Source organism: Amphiprion ocellaris, chromosome 6, assembly GCF_022539595.1.
Source record: "Amphiprion ocellaris isolate individual 3 ecotype Okinawa chromosome 6, ASM2253959v1, whole genome shotgun sequence".
Classification (NCBI taxonomy): domain Eukaryota; kingdom Metazoa; phylum Chordata; class Actinopteri; family Pomacentridae; genus Amphiprion; species Amphiprion ocellaris.
The window spans coordinates 17,970,703-17,994,586 of NC_072771.1; the positions used below are offsets into that span (position 1 = coordinate 17,970,703).

At 40.2% G+C, this 23,884-nt stretch overlaps 1 long non-coding RNA gene across 1 annotated transcript; it reads left to right on the top strand.

Moving 5' to 3' along the window:
- Positions 1-479: 479 nt before the first annotated feature.
- On the top strand, positions 480-22,716 carry LOC118469442 (uncharacterized). The gene is made up of 4 exons (XR_004846309.2): positions 480-612; positions 1,406-1,509; positions 17,891-17,955; positions 19,475-22,716. It is a non-coding gene; the product is annotated as an uncharacterized LOC118469442 (long non-coding RNA).
- The last annotated feature ends 1,168 nt before the right edge of the window (positions 22,717-23,884 follow it).

The following is a 23,884-nucleotide window of genomic DNA, read 5'->3' on the forward strand; positions in this document are numbered from 1 at the left end:
TCAAAGAAAACCTTGAAGCTGTGGACCTCAAGACCAAAACCTTGAGCTAAAATACCTTTCAGCAAATCACATATGTGAGTAACACACAGTTAAAAATGAGATTAAAATGTGATTCATTGCTTTAACAATATTTAAGCAGCTTTAAAAATGACATCCCATACGAGAACGTTCCCGACCTCACCTCCAAGTTGCAGCAAAGAGAAAGGTGAGATCAGGCTTGAATGTTGTGGACAAGCTGCCCTCAAACACAGGATGCAGGCAGAGTTGAAGAGCTGTCCGGGCCTTGGGTTGCTGATTGTCTCATCTGTCTTGGCTAAGTCAGCAGGATGTGACAGCCGCCCTCTCTCTGTTACCCACTGACCACTGGGCTTGGCATCCTCTCCACTCACCTGCCCTATCACCGCCTCCACCGTATCTCTATCCTCGCCTCACTCTCACCTCAAAGTCTTTGCAGCAAGAATGAGGATCAACGCCTTAGTGTCAAAGAGGAGGAATGTAGGCTAACAATTTCTGACTGTGGGCTCACAGGTATCGGTTCCGGGTGCTAACTTCGCTTTGTTGCTTTTTGATAATTCTCCCAAACTGACAAAGTGACAACCTCTCACTTGAAATGTAAGTGACTAATCAGATGTTACTCATTTTAATTCACAGGGATGTCAGTCTTATGCAAAGTTAAGATTCTGATTATTTTATTTTATTTATTTATTTTTATATATATATATATATATATATATATATATATATATATATATATATATATATATATATATATATATATATATATATATATATATTTGCATGATGTAAAATAGTACAACACTTGCGCACTAAGCAGGCATCACTTTGTCTTTGGTTTGACGAGCTACATGTTAATTCACTGAGTTGTGCTGAATATGTATGTAGAAGGTGGAGCTTCGTCGATATCCTGACTGAGCTGCAGATCCACATTGTCACAGTGATTCTCTTTCAGGTTGTTCAGTTCTCTGCATCATCTTGTCTCTATGTCCACAGAAATCGTAAATCATCTATATGTCTTTCTGTGATACTGTTCTCTTTTTTAAATGCAGGATTTCAAAATATTATTATGGTGTGTCACTTATGATTACTGTACAACAAGAAATATCCTTTTTGGGAGAGTTTACTTTGTCAGACACCCATATGTGTCAGTTAAGTTTACAGTCCGTTTGATTTTATCTGCATGAGGTCTATCAAATTTGACAAAAGCCTCCAGCGGCCGCTCCCTGCTGTGTATTAAAAGTATTATGTTTATGAGCTGAATTGTATTTTATCTTTCAAAAACCCAGGAGTTAAAATTTCTCCTTGAGAATCAAATCCAAAAAAGGGATTTGATTTTTCACACCTTAAGATCTCGAGTTGTGTTTTATTTTTGTGTGTTTCATTACAGCTCCTTTTTACTTGCTGCTCACCACAATCCTGATCCCAGACTTGAAGCAGCGACAAAAGCCGGCTCGTCAGGGATAACAGATGAGCGTAGATGAACAGTGTCAGGTAAAGTGCTGTGAAAGACATTTAATGTGTTTTATATCAGTGTGTCTGAATTGTCCAGGAACACTTGAATCACTCAGTGTCAACCAAATACGGCATAATGAGACTCGCCTCTTCTCATCTGAAGACACATGTCTCTCTGCTGTCACTCAGGCTAACGGGGGAAAAAGGGCTTTTCAAGCCTTTTGAAGCACACAGGACTATATGATAGTGCTCCGCTTTGCATCAGGAATTGCTCATGCAGGATTATTTCATTACGAGGCTCCCAGAGAGAGGACAGAGGTCACATTCTGGAGCTTATTCAAACATCTGGAGTGTAGGAACATAAATTATTAAATGAGGCAGCAGTTTGGATTGAGACAGCTAACTGTTTTTCATGATGCACTCGATGGTATTGGATTTCCAAAGGCTGAAAGGCATTACATTTCTTGCCATTCTTCTGACTTTTTATGTCTACTAAGCTTGAGTTGTTTTGAGAGTTGCTTGGCTGAGTCCCTCTGAGTGTGGTTTTTGCTCCTTCCATTGCTATGACACAGCCTGGAGCTTTTTTTACGCCAGTGTGATGTTTCTTGGTGTCTCTTTGGAAAATTCTGAGTTTCCTCCATTTTCACCAACACAAACCGTTGGTAGGCAGGGTCCAATGGTGTCACAAACTATAGCAAAAGAGTGGTACGAGGGAAGTTTCGCTCTTCTTACTGAGGCTGCAGTGGGGTTAAAGAGGTTGATGATGGGAGCATCCAGCATCCTCGCCTTCTTTTGGAAGTCACAACCAGAAAAGAATCGACTTTGAGAGGGAGAGAGAAATCTCTAATTATCCCCACCTGTGCCCGGCTACAATGGGAGGGTCGAGATGAAGCCATTAGCTGTCTCTCCACTGGCACCACCAAGAGTTTGTATACATCTGTGTCTTATTTTCTTTTCTGGCACAATCAGTCCAGCAAGCTAAGCAGGCATGACCGGATTTGGCAAGTTCCAAGGACTTTGGCAAAGTTAGACAAGGAGGAAGCGGTGAGATGTAGAGAGGGGGATGAGCTGGCATGGACTGTGTGTTTGCTTTCTCCCCTGCCTGTTACTTGAGCTGGGTGTGTTGCTTGGAGAGGCGCTGTGTTGGTCAAAACACTCCACCGAACGCTGAGGAAAACAGATACAGCAGAGAAAGTTGCAGAGAGCAGGCTGTGGGGGAAAATGTGATTAAACTGGTTTCAAATTAGACATGTTTTTTTGTGTGTGTGTGCGTGTAGCTAACAGCACCAGTTTTGCGGGTTGTACGGGTGCTGGTCAAGATTATTGGGATACTTAAGCTCATCTTCCATTTGACTCGTAGCACTTGATAAAAAAAGGCTCATTGTGATCTCAGTATTGTCAGTTTTGATTAGCTGAGTCAAGGCTTTGTCTGGCCCAGCAAGTGTGCATGTTGTCAGAGCTATTTACGAGCAATGACCAGATATGAAGCCCAGACTATTGCGGTCATGTAAACAGCCACATCTGTTTGAACCCACCTGCTCCCCAGTGTTACCGGTCCTTGTAAATAATGAAATAAGTCCTACTGCATAGAAATATTGCAGCAACATGGACTTTTGCATTAAATGACACAATAATTAATCAGCGCAACAAAACGAAATCCTGCCAGGAATTGCAAATTTCTGGGAAAAAAAAGGTAATACTAAAAGGTCCATGCGTCTAAGGTATGTTTTTCTCAGGTGCGGCTACATGCATTTATTCACCCAGACCCTCATTCATTCATTTCCGTCTTTATTTATTTATATATCTCCATGAGTGTTTGTTTTCATTTTAGTCCCTTGAACCTTGCCACCCTGTGTGTGACACCCGGGCTGTGAGCGAAGACGGAGAGGCGGGCTGGTTCAGAATGATCACTATCATTAACATTCACGGGGGGTTCACTTATCATCCCTGACTGGAGGGACATGGCAGCCATTATGAGACGTCCGCAGGTGGAGTGCCATGATACATATTGCATCTTGCCACAATGGATTTATGTATTCAGTAACAAAAGAAAAGTCTAATGAAAAAATACAGAAGGCAATCCTTTATTCCTCGCTCGACTTCAAGTGAGGCCACCATGTCCCGCGATGAGGAGGAGCGCAGGGGGATTCCAGGGCTGTACGCTGGCCTGTCACTCATTCTGCATGCGAGTGGTCACACTATACCTCAAATTATAGCCAACTTTTATTGGTAACATGTTTGTGCTCTTAACCCAAAGCGTAACCCTTCGGAACAAGGCCTTATGTGCTAAGCGGCAAGATGATTCGTAACATTTTCATAAGAATTCATGTATTTTAAATGCCAGTCAAACATAATTCAGGCTGTCTATTTGTGTGTAGTTGCGATTCTAACCAGGTTCTTGCTGAACTTTGCAGTATGAATCCTCTTGCTTGTGACATAGATCCATTAGCATCACTGCATTTTGTTTGCTTCCATAGTTAACTAATGGAAAGAGCAACATGACTGCCAGACAAACATTAATTGAGCATTAACTGTCTGTTAAATGTGAAGCTGGAGCTCGGATGCAATTACCATGGCATAATGACTTTAAGGAATGCAAGAAATATGGCTATCTGTCGCTCTAAAGAAAACTGATACGTATGCCATTTGTTACATTTATACAATAGCTGAAGTGTTAAAACAACACAGGTTGTGGGTATACACGCATGCCTGACTACTTCAGTGGGTTACTGTGCATGTGGTTGAGGCTAATGTTAGACAACTCAAACATATGTTTAAGATAAGGTTAGGTCACAGTGAAAAGAAAAAGAAGAAGTAGATATTATTTGTAACTTCCGGTTTCCTGTACAAAAGCTGGGCATCCACATCTAAGCTGCATACTTCCTGCATTGGTCCCAAACATTGTTTATTTACAAGAGCATAATTGTGCAGCATGAATGTAACACTCAGGCATACTTTACTGGAAAGAAGCTTTTGTATGTCTGGAAGCATTACTTTATTGAAAGGTGATCTCTTGAAACTACAGTCGAATAAACCAGATCAAACAGTCCAACCTACTTAAATGATGCATCTTTATATTTGCAGCATCCTCCAGCTTTTCTATTTTTCTCATTTTGCGACTAATTGCAGAGCTAATAATCAATGCATGATCAGTTGAAAATATACATTTGAACAGGTAAATTCACTTAAACAAGGCACAAATCGTACATGTTTTGACTCCAAACTAAACAAAACAACAAGGAAAGAGAGCTACTCTGTGACAGATTCCCTTATGCTTGATTAAAGACACAATTTCTATTCTGAAATTTCCTTGAGTAAAAAGGCTCCCAGACCAGTAATAACCTAATTGGAGAGAAGCCTCTAACTAGTGTTGCTCCTCTGTGTCCCTGTGTATAAATAGAGTCTATAATGGACTGAGGTGTGATGCCATCATTCATCTCTGCTCAGAAACACTCCAGGTTCAGGTCTTTGCTCATTTTCCTAATGATGCTCTTGTTTTAGGTATGTTTTCTCTTTAAGGTTTGTAAGATTCCAGCTTAATGGATACTATTCATCACAGACTTCTGTACCCAAGTCCAGTTCACCCAGCAAACTTATTTGACATAACAAATTGCCAAAATGAAAGGCTTTTCAAGCAGGGAATTGGTATATTTTTCAAACCAATAGGTAAATGTGTGAAAAAAGACCACATCCCCATCCCGTCTTTGAGGTCAGCCTCCACTTCCAGCTCAGCAGGGTGGTTTCTCAGCTGTGGTTATATGATGGTTGCAACATTACCAACAAATGAATCTGTTGTTTGCTAATGTACTTAACATGGCTATGTAAAGTGCTTTTTAATTTTAAACGTTAATTGACTAAAAGAGGCCTTCAGTGCCAAATTCCATTGGCACCATGTAATAGGAGGTTTCCGGCGAGAAAAAAAAATGGCATCTTTTGGGAAGCATATCCCATATGATAGCCCCCGGTTATGCCCTGCCTTTATGTGGTAGATTACTCCCTGGCTGTGGCCCAAAAAAAGCCTGCTTTTTAACCACTGCTTTTCCCATTTGCCTCAGGATGCTCATGGGCTGGCAGGTTGCACAACACATTACCATCCTGCAGCAGCTCTTAAAACACATTTTAGCCCTGAAACACAGCTGGCATCTTGGCCGGCACTGCTGCATTGGGCACGGAAGGACCAAACGTTAGGATGTTGGAGGGAAATTAAAATGGAACCCAGTTGATGTAATGAGAGTGGATCTACAGTGGGCTGTGATGTCAGCACGCTTCTCATTCCCAACACATCCCCCCTGTCTGAAGCAACAGCTCTTTGCAAGAGCAGGCTTTGATTATCGCGAGCTAATTTGAAAGATATTATATATTTGTGAAAGAGGGAGCTCGATGTAATGCAGTGTGCGTGAGAGTGTTCACATGCATGGCTGACCCTGTGAGCATGAGTGTGTACTAGCTCATGCCAAATTCAGGGTCTGTGTGTGGAGTTATGTGTTGCTAAACATCACTAAGATCCACCAGCCCAGTGTGATGCCTTTGGTTTCCAATCTCATGCTTCACGCCTGCTGCCCCTCTATCATGGATTCTTATTTACAGGCAGGACCCTCACTGAATCCCCTGAGGAGCAGATGATGTGCAGGTCTAGGTAGGGACCATATCCCATGAATACTGTCCGTATCACTATGAATACAATTCGAGAGTTCCAGTTAGTGATCCAACTAGTCTCTTTATGTGCAGAGCTGTCCATTTTAAAATATTCTCCACTGCAAAATCAGGTTATCTTACACACCAGTAGATGTGTATTATCCGTTGCAGTCAGTCATGAATGAACTAATGGCATTGACTAATTCTTTTTCTAAATCCTGTCTTGTGTGGTTTTATTTAACTGAGCGTCCAACACTGCTCCACCTTCCCTCTTTTTAAATGCATCGTAAATTATGTCCTATCATTAAACATGCCCAAAATGAAATGTGCAGGAGGAGGAGACAGTAAATATGAGCTGTCCAGCGCTCTTCTTGCCCATGTCATCAAGATGACTGCATCCAAAAGCTCCATGGGAAGCTAATTGTGCAATGCTGCCCTGGAAACATAATCCTCCATGAAAATGTTTTATTTGTTTGTTGTTTTTAATGATAATACAGCTCAGGCTCTCATATATAAGGACAAGTTAATCTGTAGAAATATATGCACAGGCTCTCAAATACACATTTTCTTACATCATACAAACTAATGTTGATTTTTTATTTTTTTTGCAAATGTGTCCCTGAAAGTAGAACATTTTCAGCTAAATGTAGCTTACATATAAGAATAAGTTGTGTCCAGCCACATATGGAATGTATAGCTTATAAATTCAGTTTTTAATACAGATATTTTACAAGAATATTAAATTGCGTAATAAAAAAAACTCCAACAAAAAACAAAAAGTAGCTTCAGAGGACAGTTTTTGCAACTGAAGACTTTATCAGTGATGTGTAGTATTTCTTCTGTACTACATTACAGATAAAAAAAAGGGCTGCAGTGAGTGGCACCATGCTGATGTAAAGGAGATGCATACTGAAGAACTTTTGCCATGGCAAATAAAGCATTCAGCATTCAGATGGATGTAGAAAGTTTGCTGAAGTAACCTGATGTGGTGGGCTAAAGGTGGATATCCCACAATGCTGCAGCCCGCCACCTCCCATTGTCTTGATAGGGGAGCAAGAGATGTACAGCGGCCTCAAATGGAGGTGGCATCTGGTGCCCAATTTGTCATGCCTGAATTACCCAGGAGCTGATAAAGGCTGAAGTTTTAATAAAAGTTGGGAGCAGCAGATAGCAGGGTGAAGGACACTGATGAAGTGTCTTGGGGCCTATTTCCAGCTAGAGATAAGAACCTACAGAGAGAGGTGGGTCGAGGGTCTAGCGCAGTGTGATAATACGCTGATGCCGAGGAAAAAATAAAAAGTGCTGTTGAAATGCAACACAGCACACATAATGGAAAAAATAATAAATAAGCAAATAAATAATGATGATGATCTAAACGAGGAGAAGCCAGGGTGGAGGCTGTGGAGTCCTGAAGCGTCTCTGCCTGTAATTTGGCCACCCGCCAGCAGCCATTGCTCACCCTCAGCTGCGACGGCAAGCTCCAGATGTGCCAACGGCACGTTTTGGATTTTGCCAGCTGACTGCACCGTTTGATAGCCCGCTCTCCGGATGCCCATCACCGGCCGCAGAGATAGAATTAAATGATGATGATCTTCCCACAAGTTGGGTGAGGAAACAACGCATATAAATCTTGATTTCATCTCAGCGTGAGAAGTCTTTATCCATCATCACTCTTAATGAACAAGTCATTAGCTGCGATGAATGGCGCTCTGGGCTCCTGCTCGCCACTGCTGCTTTTGTTTGCAGCTTTCAGGGGCAACTTCCTGTGCCCTTTGAGAGGGTCAAACTCATTTCTCCAGATGTGGGGTAACCTCTCTGCTCCTGGGGTGGCTGCACATCCATGTACTAAACAGGGCCTGGAAAAATGAGGATATACTGAGGATTTTTCGGAATTTTTTTTCTTCTTTTCCCCACATTGTCAGTTCCTCAGCAAGTCTCTGCATGCCCTCTCATCCAGAGAAGCACATTAGCAAACTCGGTGGCCGCCTATTATGGTAATTTTATGTGCACAATCCTCCACTTGATGCAAGCTTGCTATGTAAACAGAAAAAGGCTTTTTGTTGTACTGTAATAGAAAACTACTGAGGAGATGTAAAACCATGCTGTGCTCCACTGTTACACTGTTATACAAATATATACCATCAGCAATGTGACTACACTGGATTTTTTTCTGTATCTGCAAACTTGATCAGTCTTTTATCTGAACTGATAATTCCTGTGTTTGAAATGAATGAGCTGTTTGGTGAACACGATTTCTTCAAGACAAACATTTCCCGGGAGCCTTCGTTTTTATTTACAATCATTGTGCCGCTAAAAGCATTGTTAAAGAATTTAACAGTGTGCACCATATACCCCCAGGCTACCAGAATCTAAAACACTTACATAAAAGTTGGATGAAACTGTTGTGATCTCCTCCTGCTTCTCCTCTGAAGTACAACAGTGCTTGAAATATGAAAAAAGAGAGGCATCAATCCAGCTGTATGGCAGCAAATGTGAAGAGATAAAGGTTGACACAAGATAATTGAAAATATCTGGCACTAATACACCAGAGTCTGTGTTTGTATTTGAACATAAAGGAGAAGAGTGGCATGTGACTTTCCTTGTTAGTGACAGCTGCCATGTTCCCCAGTCTGCAGGGACGCATTGTACTGGAGGATTCATCTGACTTCTACAGTATGTCTGAAGTTCTTAAATCCCCTGAGACACATCTTTACATGTTTGATGATTTTCCTGAAGAGAGGTTCCAGTTGAATCTTTTTAGAAGTTTGGTGCTTCGAATTCCCTGAACGTTTAAGACCCAGAAATAACAAGAGAGCAAACACGGAGCGATAGTGAATTTGTGCTAGCTTCTGTTTTACCCATGGGACTATTTCTGCTCTTTTAAGACAACGTTATAATTGTTTCTATTGGCAGCTTGCACAATGAGCAATTCCTACCACTCCGCTGTGTTCCTCTAGTGATCAGTCTAATGCTTCTGTTGATGAAATAGAAATTTACTGATGTTGTGGATACGCACCATATTTATCTATGTTTCCAGTTTCAACACACGCTCAGTATAGGTGCAGAAGTGAAATACCCATTACTGCATGTGTCAGTGTCATAAACAATAGCGTCGACTCCTCGGAAGGAGGCAGGGCGATAATGGAGGCAGTGCATCAATGTTCAGCACAAGGTCTGCAATTCACACCAGGAGAACACTCACCTGAGCATCAGGAATGCTGCTAGGAGACAGCATTAGCAGGAGCAGATGTGTAGAGGAGGGCCGGCTTGTAAAATGAGCTCAGTACACGCATGACTTAAAGGGTCAGCTCATATAAAGCATTAAAAAACATATTTTTCTCAATTACTCCGAGTGGTATTCAGCCAAGTAGACGTTTTCATTTGCAGGTTTGATTTGCAAGTGGTGTTGACACTTTGCCCACCACAATTATACAACGGAAGTGAATCATTTGAAAGGTTCAAACTGAAAATTGTTGGCTGAAATGTAGGTATGTAGGTGTTGCAAACAAAACAGTGGGCTGCTTGCAACAATGAAGATCCATCTGGCGGTTTAAGATCTGCAGGTTGCCTTTACTGATACACTGACAACATGCTTTACTGTCAGAAATAATTAGGTGCAGTAAGTTTTTTTTTTTTTTTTCAAATCCAAATTCTGGCCCATTAAAATGAAGCTTTACATTGATCCTGAGTAAAATTTTAAGGTACTATACTGAGCTAAACTAAAACACAGGCTAGAAGACAACATGAAACAACATGCAATAAAACTATCACATGCTCAACTTTGTGATATTGCATTTATTTTGATCCTCCTCTTCCTCTCAGCATACCCAATTCAGCTTGACTGTTTGATAATGAGTAATAAAAGTGCTAACAGTGTTCTACAGGCTTAAGTATATAAAGCGGTTATATAGGTCTCTCCTGACCTGTAATACGATGGCGCCTGAGGCAGAAAGCACAATCACTTGGAAAAAATAAATAAAACGTGAGCGGAGAGGCTTCCTAATCTGCAGGAAAACACACAGAAGTTTCATTCAAATTATATCTACTGGAAAATGGGGACAACAGTGAAAAGATTCCCATGTGGAATGTTTTTTGTTCACATAGGAGCTGAGCTGAGGAGTCAAAAAAATTTTTTTTGGTCTGAAGAACTTGCTGCAAAGTTCCTTTCACCCTCAATAAGATATATACTAGTTTAACCTGTTTTCCAGAGTGGAAACTGCAGTTTTGGCTGTCGATACTTTTTGACCCACTGGAAGCTGCAAGAATTAATCTTAAGGATAGAAAGTAAACTGTCTGCTAGACAATAACAAGCAAGTGTTCCATGCAGTGAAAGCTATAATAATCTCTGTAGTCCTTTTAATCATTTAGTCCGAAACATACATTTAACAGCAGGTAGGTAAATATGTGGTTAGTGTTTGTGGTTTAATGCTACAAATGCTTGAAATGATTTCCAACAAGTATTTGAGAGGTGCAAAGTTAGTAGAATCCTGTAGTAGGGTTTGAATATGGGAGGATTCTGTAGTGTGACAAGAGGTTAAATTAAACCTCTGCATGACGAGCAAAGACAAAGTGTCCCAGTGCCCCTTTTTTGATTATGTCAGAAACTGAATCACGGCAGGTGCTTGACAACTTTATCAATGAACAGTGATAGTGCTGCCTGCTCACTGTATCTCTTCACTTTGACCGTCTTGTCGTTCCACTACCCCATTGGTCATATCGGCAACCTTTCCATGCCGCACTTGGTGTCCTTGAGTTTTGTTTGCTAGTGAGCCTGATATTTTCCCAGAGGACCTCCGCTCTGTTGCTCCTGGGACCAGCGTCTCCTGTTAGGTTGTTGAATCTTTTACTGTGGTGATAAGTTGCAGGTCATGTTGGTCTTACTACTGCAAAACTGAACTCATTCTTGTTGACCTAAGTGAAAAAAAAGTATTTCATCACTGCTGCCTCCGAAAGCACCATGTAGTTATTTTAATACAGGTGAGAACAGGTAGAACTAGTGCAAAGTTACATTCTGTTAGCAGTGGCATTTTATACAGTAACATACAGTCACTGTATCAGCAGCACCTAGTTTCACATCTGAATGCATTGGATACCTTTAGTCTGTAGTGCCAAATGTTTTCTGCTGATGTTGTTAGTGTCGCTCCTGTTGAGGAAAGGTGCATTTCACCCAAACCAGGAGGTTTTCCCAAACCTAACCACACACTTTTGGCTCCTCACTTCGAACCAAGTAGTTTTAGTGCCAAAACTCAACCACCAACAAGTGAAAACACAAGTCAGTGAGTATAAATGAGACTGAAGTCACAAAATGTTTCAAAAATAAGTGAAAGAAAATATTGATCCAACACCAGGCATGAACCTGATTCTCCTCGGTGAAAATCCTGTGACTTACTCCACCTCCACTACTGTGAACTGTTCATAAGGCTCTTTTGAACTCAAATAACTCCAACATCCATCCATCCATCCATCCATCCATCCATCCAACATCTATACACTTCTTAAGCTTCATTAGGGTCACAGGGGGCTGGAGTCTATCCCAGCTGACTTGGGGTGAAGGTAAGGGACACCCTTGACAGGTCACCAGTCTATACAGACAGTCACACTGACATTCACACCTACGGACAGTTGAGAGTTACTGATTTACAATGTTTTTAGACTGTGGGAGGAAGCCGGATTACCTGGAGAAAACCCACACATGCACAGGGAGACCATGCAGACCCCATGCAGAAAGATCCCATGAAGGCCGGGACACAAACCGGGGATCTTCTAGCTGCAAAATGAAAGCGCTACCCATCAAGCCACTGTGCAGCCTCAACTCCAACATTTATATCTGAATATTGACGTAGATATCATTGATGCCAAAGGACACTTTGTACATGCTTTTGGGATGCCACTGCTCAAACAAAATAGTAATATTTGATGCCTTGGAAGGAGAGTGAGTTCGTATTATTATTATTTAATGGTTAGAATATTGACATGTAGTCATTTTTAATATATTAAAGCGCTTTAAGTAGCATATGGCAAATGTCAGTCCAACATTCTGGCACAAATATGGCACTTCAGCAGGTGAATGCAGAGTACATTGGGTTTTTAGAGCTTTTTTTGGGCTGGGACCAGCAGCAGTAGCACTGAATTCAAAACCTGAATCCAAGTAAAGTACAACTAAAATAATTATCTGTGAGAACATAATCACTCTTTAATTAAAACAACAAGTACAACCACTGTGACGAACCAACTGAATGAAGCTTGCAGATTCTAAAGTACAGCAGTTTGCCATGCTCTGTCAGCTCCCATCATCTGCTGCATGATCAGTGAGAATTGTAACTCTCTTGGTTCGGATTTTGATATGTAACCAAAAAAATCCAATTTTCAACATAGCACAGTTGTATAGAAAAACAGAGAAATGTACTTCTTTAGATAAAAGACACTGGTGCTGAGAATTTGATGGCAAAATGGCTCCAAGCAGGTCTATTTTTTCTCACAGAGCTGTTATTTCCTTGGTTTAAGGTGAATGTAATGCAGCTGCTATGGCTGCTGCTGGAGAGAAAGGCAGAGCGTTACGGTGATGACTGTGGTCTTGTCAGTAATTCAGCAGATCAGATGACACTTCAATAGAAGAGCCAGACTGTGCTGTGGAATTTGAAAATTGAGTTGACAACACCAACTATAAAGGCTTTATGGTCTCTGGTATTGGTCTTTAAATGGCTGCTGATTCTGTTGTTGAACAATGTGCTTGTGAAAGATTGCTCTATGAAACAGCAATATTACCTCTTGTTAAACTTAAAAGTTCTGGCTTTAATATTTTTGTTTAAATTGAATAAGTGAAGTCTCGGTAGGTGTGAATTTAGTCTAAATGTTGCAATTCAGCTTGGCCTGTATAGCATGATAAATGTTCACATTAGGTTTTTCTGTAATTCTTATGAAAATAAGTCGGGAAATGGCGTTTTCATTCTTTAAGACCATCAAAGAGTAAAATTGCATGCAGATTACAAACCAGCAGTGATGCAATAATTTTAAGAGGTGTGAATGTGCTGGATTTAAACAAAAGCAGCTGTGGTGTAATGTTAACGCCGCACTGTCCTGTCAAGATTTCCTTTTAAAGTGTTATTTTTTCACCCTCGCAGTTCTGTCTGCTTTTAAATGGTTTGGAGGAACAGTCTGCAAATCCTCCTTGAGCGGATTACAGTTGAGGTTGGAAAACTTGGGGCAATTTCATGTGCTTGCTAAATTGCATAGATATCAGTGAGTCAGAAGCATATAATACTGTAAAGGTGTTTTTTTTCTCTTGGTAAAAGCATCACTGTGACTGTGTTGCCTCTCCGTGCTGAATTTAGAAGTTCATCTCAAACATACTGCCTTTTTATTTTTAGCACTAATAGAGAATGTCCACGTTCCAGTTGTTTTGTTTGCATGTGTTTAAAAGTGATAGAACTATGAGCATTGTGCATGTACTGTGAGGTGTGATTTTTCTAAAGGAATTGCATCAGCTTCTGAAGAATGCCTTTATGTTTCCAAACCTGGCTCTTTAACACACATTTCAGAGGAGGGCTGTCAGCTTATGGCATATTAGCCGGATGGGTCCGTTTCCCATGGGACACGAGAGGCTAGCTTGGAGGGATCCCAGGGAAGAAATGGAAGACACACTATGTGAAAAGCTTTGCTCTGTCATTCCAATTCAGCACAATAAAAATCAAAAGCAGTTTGGCCACAGACCGCAGTTTCACCTGGAGCCTTCCACAGCTCAGTACCAGCCTCAGACACTATGCAGCTGCTGTTAAAAAAATACTGCTGTCAAGATTCATCTCACACTTTATGAAACAATGGACTATAATTGAAAAACAATACTTTTCCTGCACAACAATTACCCATAACTCACACACTGCATTCACAGCCAACCTTAATGCAGTCATGTATGCAGTTTAAATAAAATGTGATTGTATTTCATTTAAAATAGCACCTTTTAATTTTGATTGTGCATGGAAATTGCTGTCTTACATGCATAATTAAAGTCAAGACAAAAGCAGAAATGTAAACTTTGGTTGCCATGTCTGAATTTTTCTTTGTTTTATACACTATCAGGCGATAAAAGTGTTGTGACGGGTCCTTTTATTGTTTTCTTGAAGCTGCACTTTTGAGCAGAGAGTTGCTCTGTGTGCTCTGTGTTGTTTTCTACATTGCTGACTGACTACAGTAAAACAACCTCCGCCACGCTACTTGCCCTTATGGACCCAGAAAAACATGAAATCAATACTGTATGCATTTCAAGCAGGAAAATTCTGTTATTGAGTATACTGCTATATAATGGTTTCCATTATTGACATATATGAGTTATGAAATAAAACCTAATGCAATGAGGATGAGGAAAATAGTATTTGAGGTTTTTTATTGGATCAATTTAAAGTCAGAGTAGTGCATTCTGATGACAATAAAATGCTAATCTTGTCCAGTGTACACAACATCAAAAAAGGTTAGACTAGTGCCAAGGTATCAAAAATGTTAACGCAAATAATAACAGCGTTTTCAGACTTGTCTCTGTTGATTTTCTGACAGAAATTCAGCAAGAATTTAAGATGACACTGATGAATGTGGTTAGTTAGGTTCACCAAACACTGAGGGATGGACTTAATGTAGAACATTTTTCTACAGATTGTTAAGGTGCAGAACACTGACATAATAAATGGTCACATAATCAGATTAACTCTTAAACACCAGCATACACATTTCCTTTTATTTTGCCTTCTCTACTTTTGACAAAATAAAATAGAAATAATTTCAATATGTGCTCTCTGATTATGATGATTATGATTATTTTATGCCTTATCATAAGAAGGTCACTCGAGATTCATATTTTTACATCTGATTCTGGTCCTGTAATGCTCTTTTGCAATAAAACCATCAAATCAAATAGCAATAAATACTGCAGATTTGTGTAATTTCCTTCAACAAAGAAGCTGTTTGTTGTTTTCCATGAATTAACATTTAACGGTGATTTTTTTTCATTCTGGTTAGTGAATGTGGCATTATTTGTCATGCAATAATCAGGAAATTAGAATAAAACTGTGCTATTGATGCAGCCATCTGAACGTGGCTGATCTCAGATGACCCTTCCTCTTTTCTCCCCCCTGTAGCCTCCCCCCCTTCCTCCCCTTCCTCCACCTCACCCCCCTCACCCCCCTCTTCCCCTTTCTTATCCATTACATGGGAGCTGAATGATGGTGATTTGGTTGAGGCCCAGTGAGTGCCTGTAGAAAATTGGTTGGTTGATAAAAACCCTCCTATCAAAGGGGGCTACTTTCTCATTTACATTTAGATGAGTATTGATTATTTATTTACTCAGTGGAGTGGGATTCTTTTCCAATCTTATCTCTCGTCTGTGCCTGTCACCTGGAAAAAAAAAGAGATAGAGTTCTTGACACCGCGCTAAGATAACGGCATTTTGTAGAGCAGATAAAACTTGGAATGGTGGTCTCTGCCTCTGCATTCCCCCCCTTTCCCCCCCTCCTACCCAATTTTGACGGAAAAGAGAAAGTTTGGAAAATTAAAACTGATAGCCCTTGTTGAGAGGGGTGGGGGTGGGCAGTGGAGGAATCTCAATTTGCAGGGGGGGACAAGTCAGACTGGGTGTCCAAATATGGTCAGGCTGCTTCCACTGGGAGAAATCTTATCTGAGTTGTCTCAACAGTTTAGGATTTCTATCAGATATAATATAATATTGTTTGATAATTGTGATTTGAAACAACACTGTACGTTTTATCTGATGCTGCCGATAATACAGTTTTATCACACACAGGCTGCAGGAGTTACATGTGACCCCAGTGTTTGCAGACTGTGTGGAAATGAAGCCCCTGGACATGTCTGTCATGTTCTAAGTGCTAAACTCTGGTGATGTTTGGGTGGTTGAGCTGGGGATTGGTCATGCATTGCCAATGAGTCTGGAGGCTTGTGGCAGCGTGAGGAGCTTTGTGAGACTGACTAAAGGTGTTTAGGGTGGGAGGTGCAGCATGTGGGTGCTCTGTAGGAATTGGGAACCCCTGACAGACCCTGCCTCTTCTTCTCAGCTCTTTGATGGAGAGTGAAGAGTCTCTTGAGGTGGCCTCTGTCAGCTCTACTCCTCCTCAAAGCAGACACACAGCTTCAGCACAACACTGCCGCGCCTTCTCACCCTTCACCCCCCGGGCCACTCCCATCCTCTCATGGTCACTTTTCATCTCCTCCGTCTCGGCGCCGATGATGTTACCACATGTAAATGGACTTGTAACCTCTCTATTTGGAGTGTGTCTAATGGGGAGCTTGCATATTGTTTGACCCCAGAGTATATGAAGGCTGGCTGTGTACTGTAGGTTGCCACAGCGAGCAGAGCTACATGGACAGTGACTATTCACTGCTGCCTCACGAAGGTGACTTATTATGCTGCTCAAGGATTATAGCCCATTTTTCTTTGTTAGCCAGTCAGTCATTAGCCTAGTTACACATCTGGATCCCCACAGCAATTTAAGGATATGGAGGGTTTCTCTCAAAAACAGCTAATTAGTCCAACTGGAGAGGAACATCTTGTTTTCCTACACCCCTAATGGATTGGACCAAGGTCTTTTGAAATGCAAACCCATCAAGAAGATGGGTGAAAACAGCCCCCACCCCTGAATACCCCCACTGAGCCTCAGAGCAAACATCCTTACTGATAACCTGCTGTCTTTGGAGCTTTCTGGAGTTATTGCAGCTATCCATAATAATATTACTGTTTATATCAAAAGCCCATCTATAAGCTCAGCTAAGCGGCACCTTTAAATTCAACCCCATCACATTAATTGTTAAGACGCTTTTGATGGACTCATAATCCGCTGAAGTTATTTTAAAGGTGTTACTGACCCTTCAGATGAGTGCTATTAATTAACACGATAACAACATTAATTGTAAAAATAAATCAAATAATTATTAAGACTTTTGTCACACTATGTTTTTAAGGAGGAAAATAGAGATAAAACAATCAAATGTCTGTAGCAGCATTCAGGTTCAGAGGGGTTATTGTTTGTTTGTGAGCAATGGAAGCTATGTTCAGCTCCTATTTCTTCTTTCATTGACCTCTTGATAAGAAAAGAAATAGTCTTTTTTTTCCTTGGGAGCACATGGGAACTTTTTCTCAGGCCAGAATTATATTCTCTATTCATGCTTAAATCTGTCAGCACCAACAAAGTTTCAGTTGCCTGCTCCAGTCGTTCTGAGGCTGTTACCGGCCACCGCCTGGCAGCTCTTTATTCAAAAAATAGAGAGCGGCTGTATTTTGATTTGGATTTTTTGATGCAGCTCACTTTCCCATTGCAATCATTTTTGTACAGTCCCTGAGCTCAGTCAGAACAATATGTAATGAAAAGTGAGCACAGTAGGTCAGTGTAGCAGACACATATATGAAATAATGTACCTCTGTCAAGAAAAAAAAGCAGTCTATAACGTCTAGATACACAAAACCTATTGCAGAAATAGAAGAATAAGATGTATGTAAAATGTTTCCGCACTTTCTTCATCTCTTTGCATCTTGTCATTGTGTATCAAGGTCTGTGATGTAAGCATGCCAAACACTGCTGGGCCTTTGACACAGAAGCTTCACATATGTCTGTAGCTGGGTGCAATAATATTAATGTTAAGGTTGTCACATAGTTGCACGATGGTAAAGAAGGGCCAGCAAAATTCGGTAGATCATCGTCAGTCAACTTGTCACATCATTCACAGAGAGATAAGTAAATCAGCCAGTCTCTTGTAACTAATCCACATTACACTCACTGTTTGCCCACAGGAGGAGACGGCGCATGTGACTGGAGCTGTGCAGCATGACAAGTTGCCATGTTGTGGAATCCAAATGTAAGTGACACGAGGCTGCACTACATTTCATGACCATACACTTAAGAGCTTGGTTATTTTGGGACATGTTCTTTTCACAATTTTATTTTCTTCTTCTTTTTTTTCCCCCGTCTTGGGGTTATAAAGTATTCACAGGCTAAAAAAATAGCGGCACACACTAACTCATCCAGACCTCGCAGCCTGAATGTGCAGCCTTGGCATTGTTACTGTAGCTCTGAGGGGAGAAAGTGAATTGGTCTATCAGCTTTCCAACAACAATACGGAGTGAATGGCAAGGTAACTACAGCACAGACTTGGTTAGCTCGCTGATTAGATGACAAGCTGTAAGGTTCGGTCAATCAAGTACGCTTCAGAACTGCTCATTTAAGGCTCTCGGTTAGAAATGACGTTTTCAGCTATCCCCACAGGAGAGCGCAAACCCAAGAAGAGATCTCATGTTTCTATTTTTTTTCCTTGAGCTTGTTGTAACACAAAAATGAGACCAGGGAGTTTTCTCGTACTTTTCAAATTCAGCTGAAGACAAGAACCAGAAACCTAAGTTTGTGTAGCGTACAGAAAAGCTAGTAAATAAAAATTAAGTTATTTATTTTACCATATTTTATTACATTATATTTCTTCAGACTGTAGCATTAGCATGTTGCTATATTACTGATATTTTAAACATTAAATATAGATGTCATGTTAAGTATATTATTGTAAATAGTGGAGTTCCAGTACAGCCTAAGATCATAAAAAGGCTTGGGAATAACACGCCAAGTCACATTGCATGTCATCAGAATGCGTTTTTCACATGTGCCGTGTCATTGCACTCCATATAATAGCAACGAATGACCTGCTCTCTCTGACCTTAACCATAACCTAAATGCATGGACATGACAAGCAAAATCTGCCTGAAGTGTTGAGCTATCTATATGCAATCCCATGATATCACGTTAGCCAGTAACCAGCTGGTTGACACTCACACATGGAGGGAACCTAGTCTCTAGTTGTCCACCTCCATACATTCATATTTTGAGTGAAATTTGTTTGCCAGAAGAGAGATGAAACACAGAAAAGGTGAATTTTACTCATAACACCTCAATATTAAGCCAGATAATGAATACAAATCTATTGATATAATAATTATTAATATAATTAAATGAAGTGTGTTGCCTTGCAATAGCAGTTCACATCCCAGGTGAAGTTTTGTTCTGAAGTTGTTACGGGTTACTGCTGAAAAACAGGTACTGTTGTTCATTCATTCTTAATTAAAGTATGAGATTGTTTACATTTTTTATATGTTCAACATTTAATATGTTCAATGTTTGTTAGTTACCTTATTCTCTGTGTTTCCTCTCTTTTTTAATGCATGTTACTTCTTCTTTTTTTTTTTAAATAACTACTTTAAATGTTATTTGTGAGAGTGACCACACTTTTGACAGGCGGTGCTTTAGATCTGGATTCTTGCTGCCAGAGTTTTGCAAGAGCCAGAAAACTCACCCTTCATTTCAGACTCCCACAACCCTTTCTCTCTTTGCAGAGGAGCAGGGCCAGAGGTGGGGAAGAGGACCTGTCTGCGGTCCGGCTACGTCTGCCAGAGCTTCCTCCCACCTGTCTGATGCTGCTGAAATTTATGTGGCTGTATAGGAGGAGGCCAAACCAATGTGCCAGGCCATGTGTAGGCTTCCTTTTACACTGACAGTTGTGTGTATGAAACTGTAGCTGGTTTCCAGTGAGGCTTGGCCCAGTGTATCTGGAATCTGTCATGAGTGAAAGCTTGAAAAGGTTAGGACAGTTCAGGGAAGATAAATGGTGAATGGGGAGGACAGCTGATGTAGGAACACAAACACTTCAAGACGATGGAGTGGACTGAGGCTGGGTTCCTATATCCTACTACACACTGCTGGTTCCTGTGCTACAGTTGCTGCAGATGCAGGAAATCATCCGTTGTATGCTCCACTAACAGAAGTTTCTACAGACCATTCACATGAGCCACTCTATTACTCTCATCAAAACAAATGATAAAGAATGGTTATTAGGTTTTCACCATGTCTTTTGTGTAATAAAGCTCGTTAACTGCATTGTGCAAAACAAATGGGCAGAATAATCAGTATACTTATTGACATTGTGTCATTTCTAGTTAGAGCAGGAAGAGGACTCTCACTATGGCTCCGGGCTTTGCCTTCTATCTCTCAAGAGGAAGAGCGCTAATGGCTTCTGAAAGCAGGGATCGAAGGAACTCATAAAGCTCTGCAGGCCGACATGAGAGGAGGAAGAACATTATTAATCCTTTTTCATCAGAATACATGACGTTCTGTGCAATACAGCACGCAGGCTTGAGACCACTATTACACGGCATCACAATAAATGATTGCACAGGGCGGCCTGCGTGATGCAAGTCTGAAAATTAAAGGAAGTGGACTTTTTATTTTTCATTTCTCTGCATTTCAACAGCCAAATAACTGGGTGTCCAGGAAAACTGGTTCCAGCAGCACCAAAACTTTGCTAGTCTAGAACCAAAAACAGAAGTCAAACTTTGTCACGGATATTAAAAAAAAACTGCAACAACAATAATTAAAAAAAACTGAGCCATGATATGGACGTATATTTGTCTCATTATCTCTGGTGTTAATGAAGAGTACCACAGTGGTGTGCAAAAAAAACAAGTGCATTTCTTAATGACATTTTATTTGCTAATATCAGCTGGCTTTTATGAATGCCGTTGCAAATACTTTCACATAGAGTAGTGTTCACAAATACCGACTTCCATGTACAATGCCATTTATGAACACCGACCGTCGAAGTTAAAACAATGGCAGGTCAATGAGATGAATATTGACTCCTTTAGCTTTCCAGCAGTGGTCTACGGGAGAGGCAAAGTGTCGCTTTGCACTGTGATCCTTGACAGAAGTTCAGAATGAATTTTAGGGAGTTTCAGTAACAAAATATTTGCACCATCATTTACAGTGATGTAATGGCATATATGATACAGTGTAGGACATAGAAAAGCATCCTAGTTCAGGTTTGAAACTCTGTACTAGCACTAGCAGCAATCCACGATTAGTATCATTTTGTGTCGGTGGAAAGACGATAATAATAACAAGAAAAGCACTCAGAGAGCTCTTTGCTCCACCAAGGCTATTTATTCCCCCATATGGCATTGTCAGAAATTCAGCATTTGTTTTTTTTTTTTTTTTTTTTTTTTAGAAATGCAGCATTTGTTTATTAGTTATTGATGATCAGAAATCACGGCAACATAGAATGTGGCCATTTAATATAGATGTACCCACAAACAAAATGACCTTGCGCTGAGCACAGGTGTGTGTTATGCATGTGTACATGATGTACGTTATACTGAATCGCATGACCTAAATATGTAGCGGGCAGCGGTAATTGATGGGACTCGGAAACACCCCCACAAGTTAATCAATAGTTCCTTGTATGATTTCCGATGGATAAGTCTCAATAAGTCCGCAGCGGTGGATTTGTAGTAGGATCGCAGTCATGTGAGGCAGGCAGCTGACGTAGTGTTCACTTGTTGTCATGGTTACAGGGACACCGTGCCGCTATCTTGCAATGATACAGAATTTTTTAACAAATCCGTGGATCTAGACTACGTCGCATCACTGCCAAAATCTAATCAGGCGGTCCTTGTGTCATTTCTGACCTTCCCTGAAAATCTCATCCAAATTAGTTAGTCCATTTTTGAGTAATGTTGCTAACAGACAGACAGACAAACTGACAAAAGTACGCAGATCATCACATAACTGCCGAGTTCCTTTGCGGAGTAATAAGGGGAACAGGGAAACTAAGTCAGCTGGGCCACAGCATTAGCAGGACCTTCCATAACAATGGAAAATTTTGCAATCTTGAAATGTCATATTGTTAACATGACAAGTACATTATTACTGTTCAATGCAACTATTGTAATGGACTACTTATGTCTGTATTCATCACCTTAATCTAATATTGGTAGGTAACATGGCCGTCTAGCTAATGTTATAAAAACTTGAATGAACCTTTGGTTTCAGTTTTGAGATGAAAAGTAAATTTAAGAATAAGGAGTTTTGCTAAATAATAATGTTTACATGACTAGTTTCTTAGAGTTTTAATTTGTTTTAATGATAGAAACAATCTTCAGCAACATCAAAAATATTTATCAAATCTGAGTTATTTGCCAAGATTCCTATATTTAGACCTGTAAGTTAATTTGATGGTAACACCAGGTTCTAATCCTGTATTTTCAGTTTTAATGCTCTGACTACTAAGTTATGATGCTACCTCCATATTACATCAGAACATTTTGAAACAAATGCATTGGGATTCTGTAAATAAAACAAGATTCCATTAAATTCTTTTTTTTTTATTGTTTCCATGTTGTGAAATACAGCAATCCCATCTCAGACCACAGTAAGAATCCTTTTCATCACTGTCTTGCTCAGGTACTGTGATGGAAATAAAGTAAAAACTCAAAACTCAAAAGCTTCACACAGTATTCTCACAAATGCCTCAAATGTGGCTGAGATTCCAGATTGTGCTGAGCACTTCATTATTGATCATTTTATTGGATGTATTAAATGGGTAAGAGAGCCTACTGAGGCTGCATACAACTGAAATATTAAATTTTTCAACCAGAAAACTTCAGAAATAAAGGGCATTTTACTAAACACTGTTACTGAAAAATTAATCATGCAAATTAAGAATTTTCCATGATTAATCCAGGGGTGTAAAAATATGTGTTGAAAATATTTTCAGTTCAGGCTTCTGTTCTGATGTGTTCATGTTTATGTGACATTTGGAGATTTGTGGATCATTGATAATGGCCAAAGTGGTGTAAACTCAAGAAAAGATCTCAAGATCTTTGAGACAGCCTGTGTTATAATATAAATGTTTGTGTGAACCCAAAACGAGAACCCAAACTGAGATCTACATAGTTGTGCATTACAACACTACTACTGCATCAAAAATAGTTTAATACAAATCCTGCAAATCCACAACATGTATGGGTTCTACTGCAGTTTAACCCCCTGATGCCCATTGTCGCAAACTTTCATTCAGACTGCAGCCGAGATAGCGTGTCCATTCACCCAATGCCAGTATATTCAATACTGGCATATTCTATACGTACTTCAGAACCTTTTGCAGGCACTGGTTTCTCATAGGACCAGTCAGAGTGGAACCTAGTTGTTATATATCTGTTATTATTATTATATATCTGTTCTATGTGTAATAGATAAATTAACAATCTCCACTTATTTTAGCATCAGCTGAAAAGCAAAAAAGCACAAAGAAATTATTTTTATTGTCAATAAATTCAGGCGTCAAGGGGATAACAGTCGGGTTATAAGGTGCTAACTGGTGACATTCTGGTCTGGTCAGCTGGCTTGTAAGCAAACTGACTTATGATTGCAGCTATATATTTAATAGACAGATATGCAAGTGGTACAAATGGCAACAAAAAGGCATATTTTCCAAAACTACTTCTTTTAGCATTTTCTCCAGATTGTTTTCATGCTCAGATAGTATTATTACATTACCTTGATAACGCGCTCCACTGCTGTTTTAGCAATCATTCCTGTTTCACAGCATGCTATTTTATTTTTGCTAATAAAAACTGATACAGATAAATGTGTAAAGTGTGTGTGTGTGCGTCTATGTGGCCCCACAGGTCAAACCCTCAGCATGTGAGCTGCTTTGCTTTCCCTGTTATTAAGACATGATTGACAGCTGTCATGTCCTCATCACTGCAGAGTGATATTTGTCAGAAGCTATCCATTTGACAGAGGATCTGAGGGTCTTCTCAGCCAGGAGACGGCTTACTGCTTCAATGCGTTGCAAGGCTTCACCTACAGGAGAGCGATGCCTGCTACCAGCCCTGGCAGATGAAATTATGTCTGTTTTAATTTATATTACACTGAGTCATATGAGAGCAATATACCTTCCGTTTTTT